Source organism: Mandrillus leucophaeus, unplaced genomic scaffold (assembly GCF_000951045.1).
Source record: "Mandrillus leucophaeus isolate KB7577 unplaced genomic scaffold, Mleu.le_1.0 Scaffold80, whole genome shotgun sequence".
Lineage (NCBI taxonomy): Eukaryota > Metazoa > Chordata > Mammalia > Primates > Cercopithecidae > Mandrillus > Mandrillus leucophaeus.
Genome location: NW_012108697.1, coordinates 705164 through 726277, shown reverse-complemented (window position 1 = coordinate 726277; position 21114 = coordinate 705164). Strand labels below are relative to the sequence as shown.

The 21114-nt window shown below is 43.6% G+C and overlaps 1 pseudogene; it reads left to right on the top strand.

Annotated features, from left to right (window-relative positions):
• The first annotated feature begins 9339 nt into the window (after positions 1-9339).
• The window catches only part of LOC105530163, a 23878-nt pseudogene continuing 12103 nt past the window's right edge, over positions 9340-21114 (top strand).

Sequence of the window (21114 nt, the reverse complement as noted above, 5' to 3'; positions counted from 1 at the left end):
GCCTTTCTCCTTACTTTTAACTCAGCGCTCTTTTGACAGCATTCTTTATTCTCTCCTGGTTTGGGGCACAAAGCAGTTTGCATGTCCGATTAAGAAAGAACCAGCCTAGGCTGATGGAGACAGTGGAGATGAATTCAGAAGCCGCGTGTCAGACATGCATAGAGAGAAAGGATGTGTAGACCTCCACTGGGTTATCATCCCGCAACTCCCACCCATTCCTGACATCTAAGCCTGGAGTCAGGCTAGAAGCCAGGTGGACAGGCCAGAGCTCACTCCTGCCAGGGAGCAAGATCAAGAGACTCCTGCTTCCTTCATGCCCAGTCTTCTTGAGGTAGCTTCAAGGAATTATCTGATTTCCCAAGTATGAGTCTAAGGAGTTAAAATTCAGTTTGCTTTATAATTTTTTTTTTTTGAGACGGGGTCTTGCTCTGTCACCCAGGCTGGAGTGCAGTGGCACAATCAGCTCACTGCAGCCTCAACTCAAGCAATCCTGCCTCAGCCTCCTGAGTAGTTGGGATTACAGGCAGGTGCCACTGTGGCCAGCTATTTTTATTTTTGTAGAGATAGGGTCTCACTATATTGCTCAGGCTTATGATTTTATATTATGACCTTCCTCTTCCCTCTAGTTCAGGGGTCCCCCAACCCCCGGGCCACAGACCAGTACCAGTCCGTGACCGGTTGGGAACTAGGCAGCATAGCAGGACGTGAGTGGCAGGCGACCACCTGAGCTCCGCCTCCTGTCAGATCAGCAGCAACATTCGATTCTCGTAGGAGCACTAACCCTACTGTGAACTTACACGCGGGGATCTAGGTTGTGCCCTCCTTATGAGAATCTAACTAATGCCTGATGGATCTCAGGTGGAACAGTTGCATCCCGAAATCATCCCCAAGTCTGTGCAAGAATTGTTTTTCATGAAACCAGCCCCTGGTGCCAAAGAGGCTGGGGACCACTGCTCTAGTTGGACTAATCAGTATATTGAGGAACTGACAGGGAGTCTTTTAAAAAAAGTGGGGGAAATATATATATTTTTAAAATACTAGGTAATACTGCATACTTCTCTCAATTGAAGAACCACATCTTTACATGAAGGTAAACCCCCTAGCCGACTGCCAGAAATCTAAATACCACCATGAGTCACTTTGCTCTTATATCAGAGGGGAGAGTAAGGGAAAAGGGAAGATACTCTTTCATTTTTGTAGCTGTAAGTTCATAATGGTACCCATGTTGTGATGTGCGTTCATTTGCATGGTGATCACACTATTAATTTCTTCCAATGATGTGCTAAAGGTGTCCGGGATGGTATTCAGTTTAGAGGATCCAGACAAGCCAGGAACATGACCTGGGTCTGACAACCACTCTTTTTCAAGGCTGAGAACTATAACCATAATTGCAAGCCAAAGAGCTAGATGTGGTTGAAAAAAGAACAAGAGACACACCCAGCCTGTGAGATTAGGCAAGACAAGCAAAAGCATCTCCAAGGCTGTTATTGCCTCAGGCGTGTGATTTATGAGTAAGGAATCATAAAATCAATTTTACTATAATGCAGAAAGATGAGATGCCATACAAATTCACTATACTCTGGATAAAGCTATATTTCAAATCCCTGAAGATGAGATTCATTTATATAATAACACGAGAAATGTATTCCTTATTCCACTCACAAGTAGAATAGCATGGAGGGTTTTAATTGATTAGATTTCCCTAGAGAGCCATGTACTGGAGCCTTCTAGAGGAGAAACAAATTAGCTGTTTCTTAAACATTATTCTTCCATGTTTAAAGTATGTTCTTCTACTTAAATCTCTTTATCCTGTTGTTCTTATCAACAATGTAGCAAGTCACAGAGCATTGATGGTTCTATATTCTTTGTGGGCTGCTTCAATTCTTTGTCCTATGAGCTTTATTTCCATTTTGTTTCAGAAATGATTAGAAAATAGACCATCATTTTCTTAAGCTGCATTGGTGTTGGGCTCCCACAGAAATGGAGTTGAGAAGGAAATGTCTACTTTTAAAATAAAATATTACTCATTAGTAATGTAGCTTGGACTCCTTGACAACAAACAGGTTCCATTTCATAAAGACTTACATTTTCCATAAAATGATCCAGTGTCATGCAGCTTCAAGTAAGCCTTTCCCTGAAAATACTGTTGGCAAGAGTACATGTGACTCATTGGAATTTGGGTTCAAAACCGCATCCTAAAAATAATAAAAGCTATAAATGCAAATATGCATAGCAATTTCTGGGTGTTTTTCTTTGGAATTTGACATTGAAATAAAAATAATTTTGCGCAGTTCTTAATGGTTGGAGTCTTTTCATGCATAACATATAATATAATTTATATTCATTGAGCTGAGTATTTCAAAGAAATTACTCAGAAATTGCTGATATACATCGTGCGAAGTAGTGTTGCTCATTATCATTTTTATTTCAACGGAAAGGAAAAGACTAGGGAAGTGTAATTAATTTGACATAGATAATTCTGGGCTGAGCATTTTAATATCAACGCCATTTTAAGGTCATTATTAAAATTTCTTTGTCCTCATTGTACAGCTTGCCATTGCTATACTCTGATATAAGACCATTGTGTTTTGGCCCTTCCTGCAGTGATCTGTGTAATCAATCATTCAACTAATACCATTAACGTCTTCTAACAGAGATGCTGACTGTCAACCTTATTAGGTTAAGAAAGATGTTGGATAGGCGCAAATGCTGAATTTTTCCACTGATTCTGTGTTATTTTTAAAGACTTGCGAACTCTAATCCTCACATCACCATGGAAGCTGATCTCTGCCTCTTAACAATGATTTTAAATTTTATATATATACATATATTTAAAATTTTATATATATATATATAATTTACAGGAGCAGTTAAGCTGCCCTCAGTACCTCTATGCATCAAAGCACTGACAGTAAGAGGCTACTCCACTCATCCAAAGGCAGGCTCTACTCTCTTGATAGGACTTTCCTAAATGATCCTGCTTGGAGTGGAAAAAACTTTCCAGCTAGACACATAAAACACTATAATTGAGTGCTGGTTTCATAAATGTTGAGGTCTGAGGTCCAAAATGTATTGTATTGTTGCAAGGCTACAGTAACATCATCCGTAATGTTCAACAGATATTCAGTAAATCTTGTAGGGCTCTGATGAGGAGAGGGGATTTCAATAAAGTCCCCGTCTTGGAAAGATTTGCTTTTTAAAGTACCAGGGATAAGGCAAGTTCGGTGGGGCTTACTAAGCTCTTGTCCTTCTGTTCCAAATCCACGCTTCTGTGTACTACTTCGTGTTGCTAGGCTAGGATGCTGCAAACTAGATTTCTCCTTCACTAACTGGCTTTCTATTACATTTTGTTAATAAGAGGCTCCAGAGAAGGGGAACAGGAGGAGGAAGAAGGAACTTCCTTCCTTTGAGGTTATTTTTCCTATCTGTATCACCTCAGCAATGGGCCCATAGCAATTGATTTTAGCCTCCACATATATATACACATACATACATATATATTTTTTATTTGTATATACAAATATATGTTTTTAAATATGTAATATATATACTGTAATTATATATACACACATTTTAGACTGGGTCTCTCTTGCTATGTTGCCCAGGCTGGAGTGCAGTGGAACAATCATAGCACACGGCAACGTTGAACTCCTGGGCTCAAGCAAGCTTCCTGCCTCAATCTCTCCAGTAGCTGGGACTACAGGATCATGCCACTGAGCCTGGCTAGGCTTTGTATTCTTTAAACCCTCCTAGAACCAGCCTCCTCTGGTCTCAAACGCAGCAACAGCAACATGGCAGACCCCCTCTCAGAGACCAGAGTTCTACATTTCTAGGGCCCTGGCCCTAAGCTTCTAGCTCTGCAACCCCAGCCTCTTCCCTTTGTTTTGTCAGTCCAGTGGTGGTAGCTGCTTCCTGGGTTATTATTTCTGGATGACCTCAGTGAATAACCCATTTTCCTCACTCAGCCTTCCAACATTGATGTAACCAACTCCCATATGAAATTCCCTCTGCTGAAATCTCTATTATATAATTGCTATTTTCCTGACTAGACCCATCTCAGTGGCAGCACCTTCCACTGTTAACCCCAATACAGCGAAGGGATCCACCACAGAGCTTTCCAGGGAGGCTAGCACTCCCCTCATTAATCTATTTCTTAGTATGTCAGTGAAGAGATTGTCACCTACACCCCATCAGGAGACATGACTGGGTGTTCATGCTCCCATGTAAATTTGCATTCCTGTCTCCCTAAATCTATGGATAGTTTTTCTACATTACCCCAGGAAGTTCCCTCATCTCAGCTCACTGAATGTAGGTCACCAATAAATATATTTTATTGACTCAACTAAGAAAACTGTTAGAGCCACTTCCACTTGGATGAGCTAACACAGTAAGTCCAGACTCTGATAAGTCCACCCAAGTCCATACACTGGTCTGATTTAATGTTATATTTTATCTTCCTTTGACACTTCTCACAATAATCCTCAGATTTCTGCCTAAATCAATTAGCAAGATGTTGTCATTCATTTGGAATAAAAGCTAATTCTTCCCAGGTCAGACTTCACTTTTTCCCCCTGGAACATGCTGAGATCTCACTCTAATCATAGATCTAAAAGCCAAAAGCTTCCACTGTCAGAGAGGCCTTGGGTTCAAAGCTTCACAAGACAGAGAGGCCTTGGGTTCAAGATTTTCAGCTTCATTCACATCTACCCAGATGTGACCATTCAAAATCCTAGGGGCCCACTCACCCAATCAATGTGTTTTCTCATAAGAGTCAAGGCAAGCCTATGAGTTCAACTTACATTGTAATTTTGTAACCCACACAATTTAATTATGGTTATTTTTTTATATGAGATTGGCCCTGTGACTAAAAAAACACATTATTTTAGGGCTGCCATAGAGCCTCTCAGTGCTCTCAGACTTGAATTTAGAAGGTTAAACCTGAGCTAGTGATTTCCTTTTTTAATCTCTCCAGTTGAAAGATGTCATCCCACTCCAATGCTTTGTAGTTGTAATTACCACTGCCATTAGGATAATCAAGGGACAATGACAGTTTATGCCTATTATCCTTGTCATTCTTTGTGTGAAAAGCTATATGGTCCCACAAGGCACCTGATTCCATAGGCATTTCATCTCAATCAATCACTGGTGACACCTTAATCACTATGCCTCCACATGCAATGGAGTACTAGCAAAGCAATTCCCATTGAAAAGATCTCAGCCCAGCACTTAAAATCAAGCACAAAATCAAATCGATCTCCAAATCCCCATCCCTGAGGGTCTATTTCCTGGTACCAAGCACTGTAACAGGCACAGCTCAGTTTGGAAAACAGAAACCACACAAGGTATTTCAACAGAAGAAATTTATACAGGGAATTGGGTGTTGGAGGGCGGAATTAGCAAAGGAAGAACATTAGTGTAATACAGGGCTAAAAACAGCAGGAAGCAGCACCACCTCTAAAGCTGGAGGATCCAAAGGAAAGGAGGTGAGATGATCAGAACCTAGAAGGTTAGGGGATGGGCCCTGCAGAGTTGGTGTTCAGACCTCCAAGGAGTGGTTACTATTAGGCTTTCTGCAGTGTCTGCAGCTGTTCTTAAAAGTTTCCATATTTTTGTTGATTTTGGCAGTTTTGAGGAGTATTGGTTGGGTATTTTGTAGGATGCCCTCTATTGGAATTAGTCTGATGTTTTCCTCATGATTAGACTGGGATTATGGGTGTTACAGAGAAGGAATACAGAGATAAAGTGTGATTTTAGTCATCTCTTATCAAGAGTACACACTGCCAGCATGATGTTGGGCTTCATCCCCTGGCTGAAATAGTATTTGTCAGGTTTCTCCACTGTAAAGTTATTCTACCCCTCCCGTTTCCATACTGTATTCTTCGGAAGCAAAGTCATTGTAGATAGCTCACACTTCAGAAGTGTGGAGTTAATACTGTACCTTCTTGAGGGTGGAGTATCTGCAAAAAACTGTTTGGAATTATTCTGCAAGGAAGACTGATGTCCCAAACCCTTTATCCAATCATTTATATCAATACAAATTCATGGATATTTGTCTTATACTTTACGTTATAATCTAATACTATTTCATTAATTTTGTTGCTCAAATTGTTCCAGCTTTGGCCTTTAGGAACAGTTTCAGTTGGTTCCTGTGTCTGTTTAACATACCCCCATTCATATATGGGTGTTTTGTTTCTTTTTGTTTTTTAGTACTTCCTTACTTTTGGAGATTACAAAATACTCCCAGATCATCTCATATGTTTCCTGCCCCAGTCCTAGGATCAGCCATTTCTCCAAGATGCATCAGAGTCTTTTAAAACACTGAATTATTTAGGAATATTCAGGAGAGGGGGGAGGAAAACATCTAAGTTCTGTAGCACTACATTGACTTGGCATGGTGCTTTGGGTCCAGATAGCCGAGGAAGGGGTTTTGGACTAGACACGTGGTATTTATAAAGCCTTTCAACCTAAGCACTCTGAAGACAGGGTAGAGGACACGGGTATGCTAACAAAACCATCCAGACTGAGTGACAGAGTGGGAAGCGCAGCGAACTTGTTTGGAGACAAGAGTGTCTATGTTAGCAGAAGGGAAATATTCATAGTCATCAATGTCATACACTTTAAATTTCATAGTCATCAATATCATACACTTTAACACAGCCACACAAAAGACTTCTACTTTAGATCTTTAATTTTTTTTTCCAAAGGAATCACATCCTAACAGGTTAAAGAAGTTATTCAAAATACAGCTATACACCTGTGCCCCATTACTTATAGCACACTGGGAATGATTACTTTTTACAAATCCTGTAATTAGCTAGTAACTAGCACAATCATATTGCATTATCTCTTTTGTGCTAAAAATATGAACTTGCTAATGATGAGCATGAACTAGAAATTGTATAACCTATTTTAGTATTTTTTCGTTTTTCTTTCTAGAGACGGAGTTTCACTCTTGTTGCCCAAGCTGGAGTGCAATGGCACGATCTTGGCTCACTGCAATCTCTGCCTCCTGGGTTCAAGCGATTCTTCTGCCTCTGCCTCCTGAGCAGCTGGGATTACAGGCGCGTGCCACCACGCTCTGCTAATTTTTTGCATTTTTAGTAGAAACGGGTTTTCACCATGTTAGCCAGGCTGGTTTCAAACTCCTCACCTCAGGTGATCCGCCCGCCTCAGCCTCCCAAAGTGTTGGGATTACAGGCGTGAGCCATTGCGCCCAGCCGGAATTTTTTCATTTTAAAATTACTGGGAGACTCAAAAAGCAGAGGTGACTCAGGCCTCTCTAGGCCACAGAGGCCCTTGGATATAGATTTCTCCTTTCTTCTGACAGAAGCGATTTGCTTAAATCTGTACAGATGAGAACACAATTATTGTAAAATAGGAAAACCCACGTTGGTTTTGTACATTCGCGTTTGCTCTGTAAAGGGCAGCGCTCCTGTATCTTCAGCTGTATCTTGAAAGCTTTCCTGTCTCAGAAGCTTGCTTGCATTAAACATGAGGCGCCGCTAAGTGCTGTTGCCACCGGGGACTGCAGGCCGCTCTGCAGCCCTGGACGGGCTGAGTTCCGAGTGAAGGAAGGGCGCCGGCGGAGGCAGTGCTGTGCTGTGGGACGACTGCTGTGGATTCTGACTGCAGACGGGTCTGATTTTGATGTTTTTCTTTACTTAAGTGGCTGATCGTTTCTCCTTGCCATCCTGTGAGACGTGAGGGCATGCCTTGGATCTGTGAGGGGGGAAAAATCCTCTTTTAAAAAAGGGGAAGTGAAGAAATAAGAAGAAAGGATGATGGAGAAGTAAGAAAGGAACATGGGGCCGGGCGCAGTGGCTCACGCCTGTAATCCCAACACTTTGGCAGGTCGGTGAAGGGTGGATCACCTGAGGTCAGGAGTTCAAGATCAGCCTGGCAAAATGGTGAAACCCCGTCTCTTAAAAAAATACAAAAAATAGCCAGGCATGATGGCAGGTGCCTGTAATCCCAGCTAATCAGGAGGCTGAGACAGGAGAATGCGTGAACCCAGGAGCAGAGGTTTCAGTGAGCCAAGATTGCGCCATTGCACTCAAGCCTGGGAATTGATTGAGACTCTGTCTCAAAAAAAGAAAGAAAGAAAGGAGAGAGAGAGGGAGAAAAGAAAAGCTCTAGAAGGAAGAAAGGAGCCTGAGGGGAAAGACTGAGGAGGAAGCAGAAGAGACCATGGGCCCCCACCCTCTCGCTCACCAGCGCTTTGCCTTGGTGGCTCTGACTGCCCCCTGCCTGGTGGCTGGTCCTGCCTACTTTCCCCTCTCTACCTTCTCTTCCTTCCTACCTTCCCGCCTGACTGCAACCCTTTCCCCAGGGAGAACAGAAGGTCCCCAAGGAGCACTGTGGACCAGGCATGCAGGTCCACCTCATCTGTGGTCCTGCTCTGACCTTTGGCACGGAGCCTCCTCATGCAGAATTTGGCTTGTTCCTGTGACAGCTCCCCTCACCGCCCGCAACAGGGTACTGCAATCCGGGCTCCATCACTGCCCAGCTCTGGCGCTTTAGGCACCCCACATCACCTCCCCGAGCCTCAGTTTCCTCATCTGTAAAATGGGGATGGTACCATCTACCGCAGAGGGTACTTGTAAGGACTGAATGAGGGCACAGTCCTCCTTCCACACCTGCTACCAAGTAGGTGTTGGATGCCCGGCAGGCCCTGCCACTGCTTCTCAGAACCCTCTCGGGTTCCTAGGCCTCTTGAACCAGAATTGATAGGAATGAGACCTGCCAAGAGCTTTCTGGACAAGCTTCCCAGGGGGGCTCAGATGGACTCTCAAGCATTCTTTACAGAGATGAGTCTCTTCTCACCTGTCAGCTCCTTAGCATGGCCCCCTGGCCCTGTCCACCCTGGTGAGACTTCTCCTCTGCTGCCCCTCCCCACAGTGCTCCCCACTCACCTCAGACTTCTGCCCCCGCACAAGGGAAGGGGGCTAAAGAGAATGTTCCAAATGTTTTGCTATGAATTTACACTCTCCCTCCCTCCCATACCCTGTAACTATTGACATGTTTATTCATTTTTTCTGTTAAGTTACCGGAATAATTCTAGTTTTGCTTGGCCTTCCCAGTACTGATGAGCAATTCTGCAGCTTTTATCTGCAACTGTTACTCCTGACAGTTAAGAACACGTCTGAAGCTTCGTTCCCGTTTATGCCTCCAAGCGTGTTGCTGACACATCCGGGCAAGGACAAAAGTACAAAGAACTCAAGGGAGCTTTCAAAGCCTGGAACGGGCTCAGAGCACCCCTGTTCTTAGAGGAACAATCAATGGGAAGCAAGGGTGTACCCAGGCCTCTCAACAGTTCCTGAGTGCTGTCACTGGAGGGCGATGTCTCCAAACTGTCTCTTTCCCCACCGAGAACCGCGCTGCCAGAGGATTCAGGTCAAGCACGAGCTTCCAAGTTCATTCAATTAGTAGGGCAACTGGAACCCATGAAGCTCCTTCAGAAATCCTGCAAAATATGGATACGCTATTAAGCTGGAGACAACAAAATTACTCAATATAGAATTTTGCATTCAATCAATTATACTGTCAGTATAATTATATAATTATAATTATATATAATTCTCAATCCTGACTGAAGATTAGAATCACCTACAAAGGATTAAAAACCATAGGGGTTGGAGCCTCACAAAAGGCCAGTTAAATACATCAGAATCTGGAAGATGGAGCAGGGGAATTTGTATATTTTTAAAGCTCCCCAGTGATTCTATTGTTCGTGCTACAAAATTCTAATTGAGACATTAGTGGCAGGCACCAAGGGAAAATGTATGGGAGAAAATTTTAATTTTAGACAATTCTATGATGTTTTCTCCTGCAAATTTGCTAAATCCTTAGCTTAGTTCTGGAAGGGATCAGTGGTTGAGAATTTCTGCATGAAGTCATCTTGCGTCTGGAAGCCCATTTTCAAATAATAACACCTTTAGCGAGCTAGCAAGTTGTTAACACCTGTGTGTGAATTATTTCATCAGATACCAAGATAGCTAGGATTCTGAGAAAATTGAGACCAGAGAAGAAGTAACATTTTTTAAGAGGAAGAGAGAAGAAAATGTACATTGGCTCCTTCCCCCTACTCCCACCTTCCCCCAATATATAGACTTCGCTTCAACAGTCAGTATTAAAAACTAAAAGAAAATTATCTACAATGCCTCTATTTCTATTCACATTTTAATATATTTTCTTTCCAGTATTTCATGCATAAATATTTTTTAATCTATGAGGTCTATATAATTTTGTCTTATGCTTTTCACCTTAACATTATAATATGACCATTTTCTTAGGGCTTTGAAAAAATTTTGGAAGCATTATGAATGGCTGTCTAGAATCATATTTTGTGAACACACTCCAAATCACAACTACAGTGGAACACGGAGGATCAGTTTCACGCCCACTGGCCAAGGACTCACTGAACTCCCTAGCCAAGTTTAAGTTGGCTGTCCTCACCTAGTCCAACCAACTGAGGCTGAGGATAAGAGGAGTGGGGGCAAAGTCACTCATAGAAGCTGCTGGGAGCCCACTTTTATATCTTTGTGGATGGATGATGGGAATCAGGATAGATAAGTCTAGAAAAGAGAAGCCTTGGTCAGGCGCAGTGGCTCACGCCTGTAATCCCAGCACTTCGAGAGGCCGAGGCAGGTGGATCACCTGAGGTCAGGAGTTCAAGACTAGCCTGGCCAACATGGTGAAACCCCATCTCTACTAAAAATACAAAAATTAGCTGGGCATATGGCAGGTGCCTGTAATCCCAGCTATTCAGGAGGCTGAGGCAGAGAGAATTGCTTGAACCTGGGAGGCGGAGGTTGCAGTGAGCTGAGATTGTGCCACTGCACTCCAACCTGGGTGACAGAGTGAGACTCCATCTCAAAAAGAAAAAAAGAAAGAAGGAAAAGAAGCCTGGGCCAGTGGCTCATAGGTGTCCTCTACAACCTGTTCTTTCCTAACTCTTTCTTGGCTTTTGCCTAGGACACACTATGTTAGGAGCTATGTGGGGATCAGGGACAATACACAAAGGAGCTAAGAATCCAAATTAGGAAACATAACATACATGAAATGAGAAGTTAAATAATAGTGATATTTGCTACATTTTTACAGAGCAGATATTATTATGTGCCAGGTTCTAATTACGTACATTTTTACAGAGCAGCTATTATGTGCCAGGTTTATTATGTCATTTACTCTTCAGAATCATTCTATAAGCAAGCTACCAATATTCCTTATTTACAGATAAGAAAACTAGGCTGAGAGAAGTAAAGTTGCAGTTGTTAAAGGTAACTAGAATTTGAACTTAAGCAGCCAAAGCCCTCACTATTTCCATAGCACTGGGCAATCTCCCATGACTGCATTGTGATCTCCCATGACTGCATTGTGATCTGATCTTAATGGAGGGACAGACTCTCAGAAAATTGAGCATCATCTTACAGTGTCTCAAACAAACAAACAAATAATATCCAGCAAATCCTTTAATCCCTGTTTTACCTCCCTCCCTTGGGACATGACTTAGGTAAGCTCCAAAATTAAGTTAGAGAAGGAAACAGATCTCATCTACAAAATGCAATTATACCACAGCCAGATGAATAAATCCATATGAATACTGAAATACACACATACTCTGAGCACTAATACTTTTCAAGAAAGGTAATGATGCAGGAAAAAAAATGTCTCTGAAATACAGCGTTTTATAGCGGTTCCCAAATTCCTGTCTCTTGAAATCTCCCGGAAGTGGCATTCCCCTTTCTTGCAATAACAGACAGTTGCTCAAATGCCTCATAAGCAGCGGTGGGCGTGGTCAGCTGCAGGGCTTTGGTTTTGCAGAGTGACGGGTTTATTTTTGTTTGTTTTGCTTTTCAGACAGGGTCTTGGCTCTGTCACCCAGGTGGAGGGCAGTGGTGCTCTCTCGGCTCACTGCAACCTCCACCTCCCGGGTTCAAGTGATTCTCCTGACTCAGTCACCAGAGTAGCTGGGATTACAGGCCTACACCATCACACCTGCCTATTTTTTTGTGTCTTTAGTAGAGACAGGGTTTCACCCTATTGGCTGGGCTGGTCTCCAACTCCTAGGCTCATGCGATCCTCCTGCCTTAGCCTCCCAAAGTGCTGGGATTACAGGCGTGAGCCACTACACCCAACCCGAAGGGTTTTAACAGTTTTATTAAGATGTAATTCACATACTATACAATTCACCCATTTAAAGTGTATGGTTCAATGGCTTTTAATATATTCACGGAGCTGTGCTTCCATCTCTATAATTTTAGAACGTTTTCGTTAACCCCCAAAGAAGCCCTGCTCCCCATAACCATCACCCCAATCCTCCCGCCCCCAATCCCCAGCCTTAGGCAAGCCGAAATGTACTTCCTGTCTCTATAGATTTGTCTGTTCTGGGCATTTCATGTAAATGGAATCATGCACTGTGTGGTCGTATAGTGAAGTGTGTGAGTTTGGAGCAAGAGCTAATTGGTTACAGGCAACAGAGGAAAGGCTGAGAGCACCACTATTGTCTTCCCCACTGAATGCTGGATGTCACCCCTCTAAATAAGTGTGGAATACATATTTAAAGATATTGGCTTGTAGCTGGGCATGATGGTGTGCATCTGTAGTCCCAGCTATTTGGGAGGCTGAAGTGAGAAAATCCCTTGAGCCCCGGAGCCCAAGTCCAGCCTGGGAACACCGCGAGAGCCTCCTGTGTCTAAAATATAAAAAAGAATATTGGCTTGAAAGAAGCTAAACAGTCAGTCTTTCTGTAGGTCCAGCCAGGCAATCAGCAAGGGTCTTCAAGCACTGACCCTCCAAAGATAAGCTCCCATCCAGTTTTCTCCGTTTCTAGATGGGCAACTGAATTATTTGAGGGGTTTGTTAAAAGTACAGATTCCCGGCCAGGCACGGTGGCTCACGCCTGTAATCCCAGCACTTTGGGAGGCCAAGGCAGGCAAATCACCTGAGGTCAGGAGTCCAAGACCAGCCTGGCCACCATGGTGAAACCCCATCTCTACTAAAAATACAAAAATTAGCCAGACATCGTGGCGGGCACCTATAATCCCAGCTACTCAGGAGGCTGAGGCAGGAGAATCACTAGAATCTCAGAGGTGGAGGTTGCAGTGAGCCGAGATCATGCCACTGCACTCCAGCCTGGGCAACAGAGTGAGACTCCATCTCAAAGCACAAACACACACACACACACACACACACACAGAGATTCCTGGGCTCCTTCCTAGGAATTCAGTATGTGTTGCATGGGTGCAGATATCTGTATTTTAAGGAAGCACTCCTAGTGATTCTGATGCTGTAGGGCAAGAGACAGGCATTTGGAAACCACCATACAACCCTTCGCTTCAGAGATAAGACAAAAGCTTCCTTTGTTTCCACATTTCCCTATCAGTCCAACTTCCTTGTAGAAGCAGCAACAGGGACCTTCCCTCCTTACAAGGCCATCTCAATTATTATATGGAAATTCCACTTTACAGAGGCCAATGGTTTCTTTCCAGTATAAACATAACAGAAAGCCTTGGAGACAACGTCAAACTGCTGACTTGCTGGGCCTTTCTTATTCGTTGGGTGAATCTGGGACTTCAAACAATCACTGTGCCTGAACTAACGAGGGGGCTGTAAACATGCCTGCACTGTTCTCCAGCTCCCCTTTCGGGGCCTGAAAATTTATCTCTTCGCAGTGAGCGGAAATACTTTCCTTAGCTGAGTCCCCTGTTTTATGCCTTTGATTTACCGAAGCTTCTCAACAAATAAATACAAATTGACTGTAAGGTCATAGCTTTTTGGAGAGCTTTCCAAAAGCCTTCAAGAGTAAGGGAGATAAACTGGAACAATATTTGGAAAATAATCCCAGTTGTTTATCACTTTCCGGGGGGCGGAGACGCTGATTGGATCTTGGCCCCTCCCCGGCACCCTATGAGGCAGACAGGGCTTTATCAGCTGCTTTCTGCATGTAGAGAGAAGAGACTCAGAGAAGTGAAGAGGGTTGCCCAAGATTCCCCGGCTGGCCAGTAGGAACCTTGTCCCAGACCTTCATTCCAGATTTCAAGGACCTGGGCTTGCCATGTTGCCTAACAGCCATAAATATTTTAGAGAAGCCTGCTGGGATGTAAGGAACTTCAGAGATTTTAGCCCCCACCATTTAGCCACAGAGCCTGGCTTTATGGAGCCACTAATTCATTCTGACAGTGCCTGATCACCCGCAGAGCCTCAGCAGGGAGACCTACACATTTCAAGGATAGCTAGCCCAGGAGTTCTCCCCAAAAGCCCATTCTAGGCCATCTCAGAGCTCTGCTAGACTCGCTCTCCCCATCCTCCATTTCTCCTGGAAAAATCAAACGTGACCTGGTTTATTTGTAAGCCCAGGTGGCCCATCCATTTCCAAGACAGTCAAGACCTGGCCATTAAATCATACTTGTGTATGTGCGTGTGCGCGTGCATGTCTGTGTGTGTGTGTGTGTGTGTGTGTGCGCGCGCTTTGTTTGTTTGTAATGACTTCGGTTTCAGAAGGCTGCTTTTGGATCTTCCTGTTTGGCCTGAGTGTGGGACACGAGCTAGGGCTTGCTGACCTGAATCAGCACTGTGTTGCTGTAAGCATGAGTCTGCTTACCCAAGGACAGAAGAGAAGTTCATGGGCTTTTTTGGGAGCAGCCTCAGCTGGATGGTAACTGTTCCTCACCTCCCAGAAGCTGGGGGAGCTTCAGCAGCCACCTCAGGCAGGCACCTCTCAGTGAAGAATGAGGCAGTCTGTCCCCAGACATTTCCACTGTGTCTGTAGCCACAGGAGGCTCTTGTGGCTGGAGAGCTCATGTGTGCTGTACTCTGTGCCTCTGTGATTTTCTCCTACCCTCATCACAGCCCACACGGTACATACTCCAATGCTCACCTCTGGATGAAAAAACGGACTCTGAGAGAGGAGAGAGGCACTAGAGAAATTCCTGCTAGTACAGTGAGGACTACAAAGGACATGCCAAAAAGTGCTAGGCAGTGTTTGAAAGGAAGATTTGGTCTGAGGAGTCAGAAAACGCCTCGTGAGACTGGGCAAGGTGGCTCGCACCTGTCATCCCAATGTGGGATATGATGAGGTTTCTCTTTAAGCGTTATTCCCAACACCAACACTTTGGGAGGCCAAGGCAGGCAGACCACTTGAGGTCAGGAGCTCGAGGCCAGCCTGGTCAACATGATGAAACCCTGGCTCTACTAAAAATACAAAAAAATTAGCCAGGCATGGTGGTATGCACCTGTAGTCCCAGCTACTTGGGAGGCTGGGGCAGGAGAATTGCTTGAACTCAGGAGGCAGAGGTTGCAGTGAGCCAAGATCGTGCCACTGCACTCCATTCTGGGTGGCAGAGCAAGACTCTGTCTCAAAAAAAAAAAAGAAAGAAAGAAAGAAAGAAAGAAAAGCCAAGAAAAAAAGAAAATAAAACACCTCGTGAGCAACAGTTCCTTTCTCGGCTTGATCCAGAAGGATGACTAAGGGTTCATGAAGGTGCAAGGCAGTGCCAGGCAGGAAAGAGCAGCCAGGAGATGGACTGGGACTGGCGAAAGGCTTGTGACAGGGTAGGACGCTGGGCACTTAAAGAGCACCAGCATGGTATGGGTAGAAGGAGAAATCACCAGGAAAGGAGGACAGAAGCCAGACTGGGGGAGGCCTTAGAGGGTAAAGATTTCGGACCATTTTGTGACATTACCGGGTTAGTTTTTCAGATGAAACCTGGAATAGCAGGACCTTATATCATTTCATATGAGGAAATATTCCAGGTTTCACCCGCCTGCTTTCCAAGGGACTTTTGGAGCATATCAGCCGATTCATAGGATGAAGAGTGGCTTTGGATGTCAGTTGTCCTCTTCTCATATCCACATGTCTTCTCTTCCTATCCACATTGTAAATTCTTTGAGCTCAAAGACACCATGCTTTGTAGAACATCCTCCCCTCACAAGCCACTCCCCCACAGCCTTAATTATTTACTATTAAACAATTTTTGATAAGAAGGAGGGCATAAAAAAGATAAGGTGTCTAATGGGTCTATACTGGATGAAAATAAATGCAATATTCTATCCAAGCTTAACATGATATACAAGAGATTTTTTGTTTGTTTGTTTTTCTGAGACAAAGTCTCACTCTGTCACCCAGGCTGGAGTGCAATGGCATGATCTCAGCTCACTGCAACCTCCGCCTCCCAGGTTCAAACGATTCTCTTGTCTCAGCCTCCCAAGCAGCTGGGACTACAGGCATGTGCCACCACTCCTGACTAATTTTTTGTGTTTTTAGTAGAGATGGGGTTTCTCCATGTTGGTCAGGCTGGTCTCAAATTCCCGACCTCAGGTGATCCGCCCGCCTCAGCCTCCCAAAGTGCTGAGATTACAGGTATGAGCCACCGCACCCGGCCAGTATACAAGATATTTTCTTAAACTGCAGGATCAAATCATGCTTCTCTTAAAAAAGGTGTGACCAGATAGTAAAGAGACTGGTTTCCATCCTCCAAAAACAAAGATCCATCTGATTACAGTGACATCCTGTATAGAGTAATACATCTATTTCACTGTGTAATATGCCAAGAATGAATTTACAACCTGCCCTATCACTGAAATTGTGGTGGGGGTTCAACTGGGATACACTAGGTTGTAAGAGTCAGAAACCCAACTTTAATTAGTTTAATAAAAAAGTGAGTTTCTGGGAAGGATTCTGATATAATGAGGAGAATGAGGGAGATGGGATGTGTATAAAGGTAGCCTCAACCTGGTTAGAATAAGCCCTTCCCAGGAGAAAGATCTCTGAACAAAAAAATCAATGTCAACTATTAGGCATCTGCTATGTAGACTTTGAGACTTGTTTCTATAATGTTATTAGAAGAACACAGTGTGGTAAAAATGAAAGTCACTTTTTGGGGTCAGACAAAACTGAGTTTAAACTGCTGATCTGCCACGTGCTAATGCTAAGAACTTAGCAAATCACTTAAATTCTCTGAACCTCTTTCTTCTCAGCTAGGAAAATTACCATTTAAGGATTTAATGAGAGCGTGTATAAAAGAAAATAGCTCTGTGCTGGACACTCACTAAGAGCTTAATAAACGTTGCCCCCATCCTTCCCTTTATTTGTCAGGGAATGAGGATTAACTACCTGTATTAAATAAGCCAATATGACTGGTCGCGGTGGTTCCCGCCTGTAATTCTAGCACTTTGGGAGACTGAGGCAGGCGGATCACCTGAAGTCAGGAGTTCAAGACCAGCCTGACCAACATGGAGAAATCCCGTCTCTACTAAAAATACAAAATTAGCCAGGCATGGTGGCGCATGCCTGTGATCCCAGATACTCAAGAGGCTGAGGCAGGAGAATCGCTTGAACCTGGGAGGAAGAGGTTGCAGTGAGCTGAAATAGTGCCACCACTGCACTCCAGCCTGGGCGACAGAGCAAAACTCCGTCAAAACAAAACAAAACAAAAAACAATATATGTAGAGTACTAGGACAGTATCTGATATTCACGGTTAGCTGCCATTATCGTCATTTTGATAATATTTCCATTTCCCTATAAGAATACCCCTAAATGAATCCAGTGGCTTCTCATACTGCCCACCTTCCTGGGGGAGAAAAACATTTTTAAAAGATGACCCAGCCTGGCGAGATGGCTCACGCCTGTAATCCCAGCACTTTGGGAGGTTGAGGCAGGTGGATCACCTGTGGTCAGGAGTTTGAGACCAGCCTGACCAACATGGAGAAATCCCGTCTCTACTAAAAATACAAAAAGTAGCTGGGCATGGTAGCAAGCACCTGTAATCCTAGCTATCCAGGAGGCTGAAGCAGGAGAATCATTTGAAGCTGGGAGGCGGAGGTTACAGTGAGCAGAGATCGTGCCATTGCACTCCAGCCTGCGCGACAAGAGTGAAACTCCATCTTAAAAAAAAAAAAAAAAAAAAAAGGAGATGACCCTTTTTCTCTATCCTGTTTTCATTTTAAGGCTGGGAATTGTTTTTGCTCTGCAGTACCCAAGAGGCTCTGGACACTTAGTCAATATTAATTAATGATGTTGTTGTTGGTGTGCCAGGTCTTTCACACTAAACATTTTCATGCCAGCTTTGTTGAATTAAGGTAGAATTAAATAGCCGTGCTGCAATCCTGTCTCAGCCGTAATCACCATTTGTTTTGCTCATATTTCCCATGCTATTCACCCCACCTAATCAGTCCAGTTTTACTGCATTTGCGTAGATTGTATCGATGCATCTGCACAAGCTCCTGCAGGAATAATCATCTCTCATTTTTCTCTTCTGTGGTTGTGGGTATCGGAAGACGCTGTCTCTCCCTCAGCTAGGACCTGAGTATAACCTGTGGTGAAGACAGTGTAGAGAAAGCAATAGGCTTTGCGACCATGGTGAGTTAGGAATCTCAGGGCTTTGTTTACCCTGAGAGTTTACCTAGGTTGAAGGCTGTCAAAGAAAACTTTCCTTTAACTTAAAAGGGTGACATGGGCATGGTTCCCTTAAAACGGCTACTCGAGTCGAAGATCACAACCTCTTGATGGCAGTGGCATGGAATAAAGCGTCTTAGTGTCTCCTCTAGTGCCTAATTTGTCCCTTGATCAAATAACAACTACGATAACAGGAGGAGGAAGAGGAGGAGGAGGAATTAACACTTATGAAGAGCTAGGCATTATTCTAAGTACATCACATATTATAGATTATTTATATTCAGAACAACTCTATGAGATGGTTACTATTATTATCCCCATTTTACAGATGAGAAAACTAAAACACCAATAATTAAGTAACTCCCCAAAGGCCACCTAATTACTGTGTGGTGGACGTGGCTCTCAAACAACAGCAGTACACTTTGGAGTCCATGATTGTGGATGTTGGGTAAATATTTATTTGGCTATATTTTTTTATTTTGTTTTTTATCTGTAGAGTGCCTTTTAAAGTTTTCTCTGAAAGAAAAAAAAAAAAAAACAGAAACAGTCTACAGTGGGCCAAATATGGCCTTAGATGTTAACACATGCTTTGTTTTATTTAATTTTCAGATATTGCAAAGTAGATGCTATTTTGCTATTTTCATTTTTTGGTTTTTGGGTTTTTTTGAGAGTCTTGCTCTGTTGCCCAGGCTGGAGTGCAGTGGTGCGATCTTGGCTTACTGCAACCTTCGCCTCCCAGGTTCAAGCAATTCTCCTGCCTCAGCCTCCCAAGTAGCTGGGATTACAGGCACCCGCCACCACAGCTGGCTAATTTTTGTATTTTTAGTAGAGACGTGGTTTTGCCATGTTGACCAGGCTGGTCTTGAACTCCTGATCTTTGGTGATCTGCCCACCTCGGCCTCTCAAAGTGCTGGGATTACAGGTGTTAGCCACTGCACCTGGCCTTTTTTTTGTTTTGTTTTGTTGGTTTATTTTATCCTCCTGCCTCAGCCTCCCAAGTAGCTGGGATTACATTTGCAAGCCACCGTGCCTGGCTCCGTTTTCTCTGTTTTTACAGATGAAGGCTCAGGATCAGAGAAGTAAAGAAGTTTCATGAGATTACACACCTAGTAACGAGGGAAGGTGGGACTTGAAGCATCACGTCTGTCCAACTCAAAGGCCACGATTCCATGCATCTCCTACCACTGCCAGCTTTGCACCAGGGATGGAAAACATTGAGTCATTTTCTGCAAAGTTTTCACAGCACTTTCCTTTTGAGTTATAGTCACCAGGCTAAGCAGATAATATTATCCAGGTGCACATTGCTAAAATGACTGTACAGGGAGAGTACTGTCCAAAAGACCCAGAAACCTCTTTTCTAACAGTAGACAAGCAGCTCTATTCCAAGATGGGGCGCAATTTTAGCCATAAGTAACAATACCAATCATTAGAGCACCTTAAATGTTTACATTATAATTTCATTAATAATAAGCACCTTACATTTTTATGATGCTATGTGCCTGACACTCTTCCAACCATTGCACGTATATTCAATCACTGAATTCTTAAAAAAACCCTATGAGGGAGGTCTATTTTTGCTTCTGTTTTTAGATTGGAAAACTGACGCTCAGACAAACAATTTGCCGGAGGTCACCCAGCTAGGAAGTGGTGAAAGCAGACCTGACCCTAGGCAGTGTGGCCGTGAAGTCTCTGCACTCTGCCATGGGCTACGTTGCCGCTCATTAGTTAATTATTTGGGAAATGTTAGTTCTGTTGCTCTCTCCATACATTAGGCAATGGGGATTAATATGAGAATTAACAATATGTACTGCATCACCTGATATGTGTACTGAATGATGTAAAGATTTCTTTATAGGGTGTTTACATATACAAGGCATTGTACCAGGTCGTGAGAATGCTGCACCTGCCTTCAAGAAACTGAAATCAGCAACTCAGCAAATACGACACCATGTGATAAAGAATTAATATAGGAAATGGTGGCTATTCTCCTTTCACCATCTATTCTCTGTATCTTTCTGTCAAACTCAAGGCCCCCAGAGAACGGCCTGGGCTTTTTTGCCCTCTGACTTCTGGTTAGGTGCAACCTATGGACAGATATTGGAAGGAGGGGAAAGGAGAGGGACATCAGAATATTCATTCCCCAGCCCCAGCTCTTCCTTCTTCAGTCTAGCAGTGCTGATGCTCCTCTCTGGCTCTGATTCCTGCTGGATGACTCTGCTTCCATGGCCCCAGCTCTCACGAGGGTGTTAGTAACACTACTCTCTCTCCATTTGCTCCTTCAGGCTCAGGGGTATGAATGGTTTCTAGATTTTTCTGGTTCCCAGATGCCTCAGCATTCCTGGTTGGTTTCTTTAACTCGGAGTGTGCCGTTTGCTTTCTGCGGGGCCCCTAAATGATATAAAGAGTAGGCAGAGGAGATAATAAGAGGAGCCTTCAGGAAAGATCCCTAATTTAGACTTGGAGGGAGAAGGCAGGCTGCTCAAAAGAAGTGAAATCTATAACTCCTAAAGGATGATCAGGAATTATCCAGTTTGGGAAGTGGAGGTAGGAAGAATATGCTAAAAAGAGAGAATGACAAGTGGAAAGATATGAAGGCAAGAGCATAGATACTCCTGAGAACTGCAAAGTGCCCAAAAGATACTGCTCAAGGTAGAGAGTGGTGAAGAAGCTTAAGTAAGCACCTCAGATCATGAAGGTGAAACTTTTCTTTTTTTTTTTT